We start from the raw sequence: 10,935 nt of genomic DNA, 5'->3' as shown, positions 1-10,935 counted from the left end.
ACAACTCCAGTAAGCAACGTGAAATGGAAGCTTTGAGGGACCGGATGGTATATACCCCAGAGTTCTGAAGGAACTAAAAAATGAAATTTCAGACCTATTAGTAAAAATTTGTAACTTATCATTAAAATCTTCCATTGTACCTGAAGACTGGAGGATAGCAAATGTAACCCCAATATTTAAAAAGGGCTCCAGGGGCGATCCGGGAAACTACAGACCGGTTAGCCTGACTTCAGTGCCAGGAAAAATAGTGGAAAGTGTTCTAAACATCAAAATCACAGAACATATAGAAAGACATGGTTTAATGGAACAAAGTCAGCATGGCTTTACCCAGGGCAAGTCTTGCCTCACAAATCTGCTTCACTTTTTTGAAGGAGTTAATAAACATGTGGATAAAGGTGAACCGGTAGATATAGTATACTTGGATTTTCAGAAGGCGTTTGACAAAGTTCCTCATGAGAGGCTTCTAGGAAAAGTAAAAAGTCATGGGATAGGTGGTGATGTCCTTTCGTGGATTGCAAACTGGCTAAAAGACAGGAAACAGAGAGTAGGATTAAATGGGCAATTTTCTCAGTGGAAGGGAGTGGACAGTGGAGTGCCTCAGGGATCTGTATTGGGACCCTTACTGTTCAATATATTTATAAATGATCTGGAAAGAAATACGACGAGTGAGATAATCAAATTTGCAGATGACACAAAATTGTGCAGAGTAGTTAAATCACAAGCAGATTGTGATAAATTGCAGGAAGACCTTGTGAGACTGGAAAATTGGGCATCCAAATGGCAGATGAAATTTAATGTGGATAAGTGCAAGGTGATGCATATAGGGAAAAATAACCCATGCTATAATTACACGATGTTGGGTTCCATATTAGGTGCTACAACCCAAGAAAGAGATCTAGGTGTCATAGTGGATAACACATTGAAATCGTCGGTTCAGTGTGCTGCAGCAGTCAAAAAAGCAAACAGAATGTTGGGAATTATTAGAAAAGGAATGATGAATAAAACGGAAAATGTCATAATGCCTCTGTATCGCTCCATGGTGAGACCGCACCTTGAATACTGTGTACAATTCTGGTCGCCGCATCTCAAAAAAGATATAATTGCGATGGAGAAGGTACAGAGAAGGGCTACCAAAATGATAAGGGGAATGGAACAACTCCCCTATGAGGAAAGACTAAAGAGGTTAGGACTTTTCAGCTTGGAGAAGAGACGACTGAGGGGGGATATGATAGAGGTGTTTAAAATCATGAGAGGTCTAGAACGGGTAGATGTGAATCGGTTATTTACTCTTTCGGATAGTAGAAGGACTAGGGGACACTCCATGAAGTTAGCATGGGGCACATTTAAAACTAATCGGAGAAAGTTCTTTTTTACTCAACGCACAATTAAACTCTGGAATTTGTTGCCAGAGAATTTGGTTTGTGCAGTTAGTATAGCTGTGTTTAAAAAAGGATTGGATAAGTTCTTGGAGGAGAAGTCCATTACCTGCTATTAAGTTCACTTAGAGAATAGCCACTGCCATTAACAATGGTTACATGGAATAGACTTAGTTTTTGGGTACTTGCCAGGTTCTTATGGCCTGGATTGGCCACTGTTGGAAACAGGATGCTGGGCTTGATGGACCCTTGGTCTGACCCAGTATGGCATTTTCTTATGTTCTTATGTTCTTATGTAAAACAGGAATATATCAGATTCGAAAGGCAGGTCTCCAGCAGGTACTGAGAGCCCCAAGTAGGCTGTGCCCACTCCAGCACCCGTATATGAAATTGTGTCCAAGCCCGCAAGGCCGGCAGTCATCCTAAGTTAGCCTGCAGCCAACGTTCATAGAGTCCCCATGTCTTATAAAAGTTAGGAATAGATTTGTTCTTGTATGCTGTGATGCGCCCCAAGCTGTACACGTCCCTCACCGAGACTTGCACCATCTGTAAGGTGGGGACCCTGGTGTCTTTCCAATGGAGTGCTATAAGACATCTCGTTGCGGTAACCACATATTTAATAAAATAGTCGTGAAATCGGTAACCGTCTTTCCTGTCTTCATTTAGCAGTGCTTGCGAGGGAGTCAGCTGAATTGGAGTGTTCAGAATTGTTGTAATCCAAGTAGAAACCATTGTCCACAGCTGAGTAATCCGGGGACAGGTCCACCAAAGGTGAAAAAAAGTACCCCTTCCCTGACATTGCTTCCAACATAAGCCACTGGAGCTCGGCCGCATATGCTGTATCTGAGTAGGAGTGATGTACCACCTAAAAAACAGTTTATAGCCGTTCTCGATGTGCTGAGCGGAAATCAACCCTTTCCGTAGCCCCTGAAAAACTCGCAGCCAATCCTCCCCAGTCCAATCACATTGTAAATCGGATTGCCAAGCTTGTATATGGGACGCCAACATATTAAATCTGCCGCTCAGCAAACTATAGAGGTTAGAAATATGTTTGTCAACTTTATCAGCGTGGCGACACATATTTTCAAAGGTAGGGATACCCTTTGCCAGATCGCTTTCCACGTGGGACCTATGTACGAAATGTCTGACCTGTAAATATTTAAATAGATCCGCCGTAGAGAGCTGATATCTATCCCTGAGAATGGGAAAGGGAGTCATCCCTCCCGGTGCCCAAATATGTGCAAAGTGTGTAATACCCTACTGGATCCAATTGGAGAAGGCCTGTGGGTGACCAGCTGGCCTAAAGCCTTTGTTGTGAAAAAGGTATGTGCTGTGAAATGTGTTTTGCGTGCCCACCAGGGTAGTTTTCCATTGGCGCCACGTGGAAAGAGTAACCTCGACTGACTCAGGGAGTGTGACCTCTGGCAGCCAGGTAGCCCGCCTTTGCCATAGTAAAGCTCTTATAGGTAACTGCCCCAGGAATGCCTGCTCCAGTTGAACCCATGGCTGACAGTGCTTGGTACGATGCCAATCAACTGCCGCTTTGAGCTGAGCTGCCCCCAGGTACCGAGCAAGGTGAGGCATGCCCAGTCCCCCCTGTAAGCGTGGTAAATAAAGGGTCTCTTTGGCAATCCTAGACTTCTTACCCTGCCATAAATATTTGTTCAGCCGCGTTTGCCATTTGTCCAGTAGTTTGGGGGGGATGGCGACGGGCAATGTTTGAAACAGATATAGTAACCTGGGCAAAATATTCATTTTTAGGACCGCTAGTCTCCCCATCCAGGAGATGTGATAACGATCCCATTCTTCGAGGTCTTTATAAATTTTAGCCAGCAAAGGCGGATAGTTTAGCTGAAAAAGATCAGTACCCACCCCCAAATACACTCCCAGGTATTTAAGCTGTTGTTTGGCCCAGCGAAAAGGGAAGTGCTGAGTGATCTGGGCTACCGTTTCGGGGGTCAGGGATATATTTAAGAGTTCAGATTTGCCCCAGTTAATAGTAAATCCTGAAACTGCACTGAAAGCATGAAGTTCCGAGGAGATCGCCCTAAGGGAAGTCAGCGGTTCAGTGATTGTAAACAGCAAGTCATCCGCAAAAAGCGACAGTTTGGAGAAGAACTCTCCGACCCGGACCCCCAATATGTTTGTGTTGTTTCTGACCCTATACGTGAAGGGTTCCAAGAAGAGGGCAAATAGGAGGGGTGATAGGGGGCACCCCTGCCGCGTCCCCCGTTGGACGGCAAAAGAGTGGGAGTATCCCCCATTGATCTTTAAGCAAGCTGTGGGCGCCTCGTATAGTTTTGAAATCCACCCAATGTATTTATCCCCTAAGTTAAACTTTCTCAGGGTGTGGAACAAGAAAGGCCAATGTACCAGGTCGAAGGCCTTTTCGGCGTCAATGGCTAAAAGTGTCATAGGGACATGTTGGGATCGCGCCCACCATATAGCATCAACAGCCTTACGGACATTGTCGGAGGCCATCCGGCCTGGTATAAATCCCGACTGGTCCGGGTTAACCAACTCAGGGAGGAGGGTATTAAGCCTGTGAGCTAAGATTTTCGCCAGGAGTTTCAAGTCCAGGTTGTTTAAGGAAATGGGACGGTAGGAGCCGCAGACCGTGGGGTCGCGCCCAGGCTTGGCAATCAGGGTCACCCCAGCCATATTGGCCTCCCTGGACAAGGAACATTGGTCAGGTAACGAGTTGAACAATTGTACCAGGGGTGGTACTATAATGTCAGCGAATTTTTTATAAAAAACAGCATTAAACCCGTCCAAGCCTGGGGATTTACCCACTTTTAGTGATTTAATCGCCCACAGGACCTCTGCAGCAGTAATATCACAGGTTAAAAATTTTTGGTCTGCCATGGATACCTGGGGTAATGGAATGGATTGTAAGTATTCATCAATCTCTTCAGGGCGTATCTGAGAATTAGAGGCATATAATTCAGAATAAAATCTCATAAATCGTTGTCTTATAGCCGTATTGGAAGTGAGAATTTCCCCCCGCTATTCTTTCACCTTAACTATATTAAGGTGGGCTCGTCTAGCCTTCAGCTTGCGTGCCAATGGTCGCCCCGCCTTATTCCCACCTTCATAAAAAAGCTGCTTTACTTGTTCTAGCTGAAAGGCGACCTGCGCCGCGCCTCTATATCCACCAGATGCCTACGTAATTGATCCATATGCTGCAAAGTGCGAGGGTCTCCCGTGCTGGAGTGAACATGCGCCAATCTTTGTAGTTGCTGGATGGTCTCCATTTTGTCCCTCTGTTTTAGGTTTTTAAGATATGCCCCTTGAGCTATGAGTTTGCCCCTGAGAACAGCCTTAAGGCAGTCCCAAAGCATAGTCAGGGAAACACCTGGGGTATCATTAATTAGTAGATATTCCTGAATATCAGAGTATAAAAGAGCACAGAAGTCTTCGTCCTCTAACAGGCTATCATTAATCTGCCAGTATCGGAGGCCCCTGTCATAGGCCAGAACAGCCATCCGTAGAGACACTGGGCCGTGATCCGACCAGGTAATAGCCCCTATAGCCGGTTGTGTAACCTGGTTGGAGCAGCCTTTGTCGACTAGCAGATAGTCGATTCTAGAATATGTTTTATGCGCTCTAGAATAAAAGGTATAATTTCTCTGTTTCGGGTGCCAGACCCTCCAGATATCAATCAAGTTGTAACGTCTAAGGAAACTATGAAAACTCTGGCGCTCCCTCCTCTTGTTTTGTGTACACCCATTAGAATTATCCAACCGAGGGTTAGTAGTTAAATTGAAGTCCCCTCCGATGATGAGGTGACCCTCAGCACTTTGGTCAATAAACTGAGATAAGCGGTCCAGGAATATATCCTGAGCAGCATTAGGAGCATAGACACTGAGTATGGAGTATTTTACACCAGCTATGACCACGATCACCATAACATATCTGCCCTCGGGGTCGGTATAGTCAGCGATATATTCATAGTGAAGGTCTTTATGTATGAGGATACCCACCCCTAGGTATTTGTGCGCTAGCGGCCTTGCAGCCCAGTACTGCCCAGGGAAATTACTATTTCGAAGCAGGCGCTCGTAACGCTTTTTAAGGTGCGTTTCCTGCAACAGTGCAATCGTGGTATTGCTCTGGGCCAAGTCTGAAAATAGGGACTGCCGCTTTAGGGGAGTGTTAAGTCCCTTAACATTAAGGGACTGGACAGTGATGGTCGTCATAGCAATATAGTATTACACATGAGAATAACTGACAAGGTACATAACAGGAATGTATTTCGAGCCTGCCTTCCAAAGAAACATCTCCCCGTTCCCCATTTATGAAACACTTGAAATTGTGAGCCAACCTCCATGTACCCACCCCGCTTCCCCACCCCCCGTACAGCATGTTCCTTTACCAAGGACCATACCATATATATATGGGAGGACAGAATCATTCCTGCAGAAGTCTGCCCCCTCCGACAGATAACAACTTAATTATATTGCTAAAGTGAGCATACAAGCACTCCTACGTAGGAAATATCAACAAACACTAGCCTGACACCCCTGGGACAGCCCTACAAACTACTAAACAGCAAAAAACAGTATAAAAATTGAAGAGAGCCGCCCCAACTTGGGCAGGCTCGTGGGTAAGAAAATTGTAACGGCAATTGGACACAGTGCTAAGCAAGCAGAGCGCCGGAAATGGCACTCCCTGCTCCTTCAGGGCCGAGGACTATAGAGCGGTGGACTGCTTAGGTATCCTCAGCTCTGTGGATCTTTGTCCGGGTTCCGCCGCAGCCTCTTATCCCCTCGATTCACTCTTTGCCATCTGGGGGGATCATCTCTAGGCGCAGAAGGCTTGGAGGGCGCCGGGAGTCCCTCTATCACGCCGTATCCCGCCGCCATTAAAACTTGAGAGGCCTCAGAGGGGGTTTCACACGATGGGAGTTGCCCTTTACTGAGAAAGATAACCCAAAAGGGAATAGCCATCGATAGCGGATGGCTTCCCGCCGCAGGAGCTCCGTAACAGGCTTAAAGTCCCTCCTTTTTTTGATGGTCACCGGCGAGAGATCTATAAAGATCATTATCTCATGCCCTTGCCATTGCCATTTATTTTGCTTGCGGGCGATACCAGCCAGCTTATCCTTAAGAACAAAGTCCTGAAAGCAGGCAATGATGTCTCTGGGGAGGTTGTTAACCCGCGGACCCAGAACGCGGTGTGCCCTAACTATTGTGACCTCCTCCTCTCCAGCCTGCGTCCAGGCCGTCTCCCCTGCTGTAAGCAGCATGGCACTGAGTTGAGTCACCACAGCTGTGCAGTCTGAGTATTCCGCGAGTTCTGGCACTCCTCGAAACCGAAGGTTGTTCCGCCTTGACCGGTTTTCGAGGTCCTCGATCTTTTCTTGCAACTGATCCACTTCAGAGCGCATTTGTGTTAAAGAGGTACGATTTACTTTTACCTCCTCGCTGTTGGCTTCCGCCCTGGTCTCAACTTCGAATAAGCGCCGACCGTTCTCAGCAATGTCCCCTTTAAGTTCTTCAATAGAGGAGCGGAGGTCGGCAGTATTAGCAGCCAGTTCGAGTTTCAGTTCCTCGAACCAGCGTTTCATATCCGCTTTGGTGGGTAAGTCTGAGTTATCTAGCAGCTCGTCCGCCATCTCCTCCAACGAGTCGGCAGGTTCCTCGTTGCCAGCCGCCATGTTGGTGCCCAGCGAGTCGCCAGCCGCCGCGAGTTTATGATAAGAGTATTTCTTAAAATCAAGCGGTTTGCGCCTACACGACATTGGGGAGGTCTAACGTTATTCCGTGAGCTTTTGGGCACCGATTAAAGCCTGCTAGAGTGCTGGATGCAAATAGATGCTGTCTCGAGGTAGCGGAGGTACAATTCTAGGCTTCCATCTGCATGGATGACGTCACTTCCTCCCTCTCCGAGCACACCATTCTGCAGCGGCCTGTTACTTTGTGAGGCTGCATAATCCAGTGTAGCACTCAGTATGGAAGATGAGATTGCCTGCTTGGGGTCAGGAAATAATTTTTAACCTGGGGAACATAATTGGCTAAAGTGTGAAAGTAATCCCAAAGGGCTTCTCAAATAAATATCAAAAAGAATGATTTGTAAATGGCACAGATAAAATAATCATTAGGAATGTGGAGAAAACAGAAATTCTATTTAACTTTATAGGGCTATATGTTTTCTAGAGAAAATGATTAAGAAAACTTTTAGTCAACCTAATTAAAGGGGAAAAATGAGAAATATTATACTGCATCCAAGTCAAAGCACCAGGTCTTGATGGTATTCCTCAGAGGGTTCATAGTGAGCATGCAGAGTCTTTGTAAGACCCTTATATTTCATCTTCAAGAACTCCTTCTGTGTGGGTAGTGGCCCAAAAATCTAGTAGCATTTTATAAAGAGGGTTCAGCCATAGAACTCATAACTATATGAATGTTTGAATTCTAGTATAGGAAATTATTGGAAAGAATGTGGAAAGGATGGTTAAGCACTATTATGTTGGGAAGGAATTAGGAGAAATCAACACTGATTTAGCAGCAGTAGGTTTTGTCAAACCAGCCATGTCAGTTTCTTTCACAGTGTGAACAGATCCACAGATACTTGGAATAAAGTCGATACATTTTATTTGAATTTTGCTAAGACCTTTGATATAGTTGCATGTGTGTAACCCCTGTACCACGCCTTAGTGACTTATCCACCCTACACTAGATTCTATCATGACAGGGTGGTTCTGCGCACGCACCCTTCATTTCTGCCTAAGGTGGTTACAGATTTCCATCTTAACTAGACTGTTATGCTGTTTACTTTCTTTCCCCGGCCTCATACTGGTCCGGGAGAGAGGACGCCACACACACTGGATTGTAAGAAGGCCCTGGCCTTCTGCCTGGACCGTACAGTGGGCCACAGGCTGTCCACCCAGCTGTTTATCTCGTTTGACTCCAATTGGCTGGACAGGGCCGTTACCAAGCAGACTATTTCCATCTGGATAGCAGACTGTATCTCTTTCTGCTATGACCAGGTAGGCCTGCACCTGGAGTGCCCTGCTATGGTGCACTTTGTAAGGGCCTTGTCAACCTTTATGATCTTCCTCTGTGCTGTTCCGTTGGGAGAGATCTGCAGGGCTGCGACATGGAGTTCCCTTCACACTATTGTCTGGACAGGGATGGCTGACAAGTTAGCAGATTCGGCCAGTCTGTCCTGTGCAAATTTTTTTCAGCTGTGAACCCAACTCTTCCACCGGAGGCCTCTGTTTTTTTGTTCAGGCTGTCCCCGTGGTTACCACCAGCACCTCTGTTGTTGTGCCCATTGGCACCTGGTTCTGTGTCTGTTGGTTCCATTTGGTCGGGTCTAGCCTATAGCTAGGGATTCACCATGTGTGAGGACCATTCTGCTTGTCATAGGAGAAAGCGCAGTTGCTTACCTGTAACAGGTGTTCTCCTAGGACAGTAGGATATTAGTCCTCATGAAACTTACGCGCCGCCCCGCGGAGTTGGGTTCTCTTGAAGAGATACCCCGTGTGGACACAGAGATAGTGGCATGCTCAGTGTGCCAGCCAAAGTTTCCAGAAACTTTGACAGTCATTTTCCGTGCCGGGTTCTATCTGATGATGTCACCCATGTGTGAGGGCTAACATTGCTGTCCTAGGAGAAATCCTGTTACAGGTAAGCAACTGCACTTTCTCTTTTCTCTATTTCTGTGGATAACACTGTCATCCTTCCAGTCCCATCAGCTTCTAACCTAGGAGTTATCTTCAACTCCTCTATACATATCCAAAATTCTGCTAAAACATGCCGTCCTTCCTCCATAACATGGTCAAAATCCATCCCTTCTTTTCTTAACCCATATCCACTCTCTCAACTTCTCCCGCTTAGACTATTGCAACCTGCTCCTCACAGGTCTCCCAGCAAGCCATCTCTCTCCACTGTAATATGTCCTAAATTCAGCTGTGTGACTTATCTTTCTCCAAAGTCGCTACACCCATATAACCCCTCTTCTGCGGTAACTACGTTGGCTCCCCATCTGTTCCCACATACAGTTCAAGCTCCTCTTACTCACTTCCAAATGCTTTCATGCTGCAGCTCCTCACTACCTCTTCTCTCTTATATCTCTCTACCCCTCCTTGTGTAATCCGCTCATCGGGAAAGTCACTGCTACTTGTGCCCTTCTCCTCTACCACCAATGTCCAATGCTTTCCACCTGGTGGCACCGTGTGCTTGGAATAGATATGAGCTGGTGCGTCATGCGCCCTCTCTTATCTTGTTTAAATCCCATCTAAAGATTCACTTTTTTGAGGCTGCTTTGAAATCTTAAGCCTGATTGTTCACTGTCTGTATCATTAACTAATTTTAATCTGTCTTTCTCCATAAAACTCTTGTTGCACCAGAGGTGGACCCTTGGGCTGAGATGGGGTTTTTGCAACCCATAGGTAGGGACCTATGGGTCCCCACCGTCGGCAGGTGGAGTGGGCTGATGAACAGAGGCCAGCTGGAGCTTCCCCAATACCAGCCCTCGTTCCACACAGGATGAGCCTTTGGGTGCCGGACCGGCTGGACTTAGGTGGGCCTCTGTATGTAGTCGATGAGGAGATCGAGTTCAGCCCAGAGACAGCAGGATGTTTTGAGCTGGTTCCCACAAGTTTTCTTCGGAACTGTAACCCTCCCAGGAAAGAGGTATTCCCACCGGCGGCCCTAGAGCGGACGTCGAGTTTACAGCTGATCATACCACTGGTAGGATATCATCTTATGATGGGTGTAATACCAACCCCCTTTGTAGTTTTTGAAGGTCTGTACTACCCTGTGGTACTACAGGTTCAAATGCTAGTAATTGTTGCTTTCTCTGCACACCTTCCAATGTGTCTAGTTTTCTTTTACCCTTCATATCTGAGCTTTCCTTGTATGGATCAAAGGCTTCTTATATTCCAGGAGCCTAAGCCTCTGTAGGCCAGTAGTGGTGGTGCAATGGTATGCTTACACCCATCTTCCAAAACGATTTACCTTCTGTGCTCTCGTTATGGTTTCCCCCCTTCCAAGAGTCATACCTCTTCTTCCCCTTAATAACACACAGGCACCCCACCGCTCTAAGAGAAGTATTAGCCCAGCTTCTCCAGTTGCGCCCGAAGAAGAAGCACTTCAGTGAGCACTTGATTACATTAATAGTACTTACCTTTTGACCAAAACTTGTTTAGATGCCTTATCATCTACTTCCTGGTTACCCTTCAGTCAAGTGGCTCCCACAGCAGAACTTGGCATGGCCATACGCCTATTACAATCGCTATTACATGTGATTGTAATAGAACTTAATAGTGCTATTAATGCCTTACAAGAACAATTGAATGAGGTAACCTTAATGGCTCAATATAAACAGCCAGGGCTTAGATTACATTCTCACAGCCCAAGGAGGTCTGTGCACTGTTTTAAACAGCTCTGAATGTTGTACACGTATAGTGAATCGATCTCACATAGTTAAGAATGCCATGGATAAGATTGTTAATCTTGCTAAGCTTAATGTTGCTGACTATCAAGGTGGATTATGGGATTTGTCTTGGATTTGGTCCCTGGTTTTCAAAACTAGGAGCTGGTTTGAAAGTTTTCAT

Source organism: Rhinatrema bivittatum, chromosome 2, assembly GCF_901001135.1.
Source record: "Rhinatrema bivittatum chromosome 2, aRhiBiv1.1, whole genome shotgun sequence".
Lineage (NCBI taxonomy): Eukaryota > Metazoa > Chordata > Amphibia > Gymnophiona > Rhinatrematidae > Rhinatrema > Rhinatrema bivittatum.
This window is presented reverse-complemented; position numbering follows the sequence as displayed.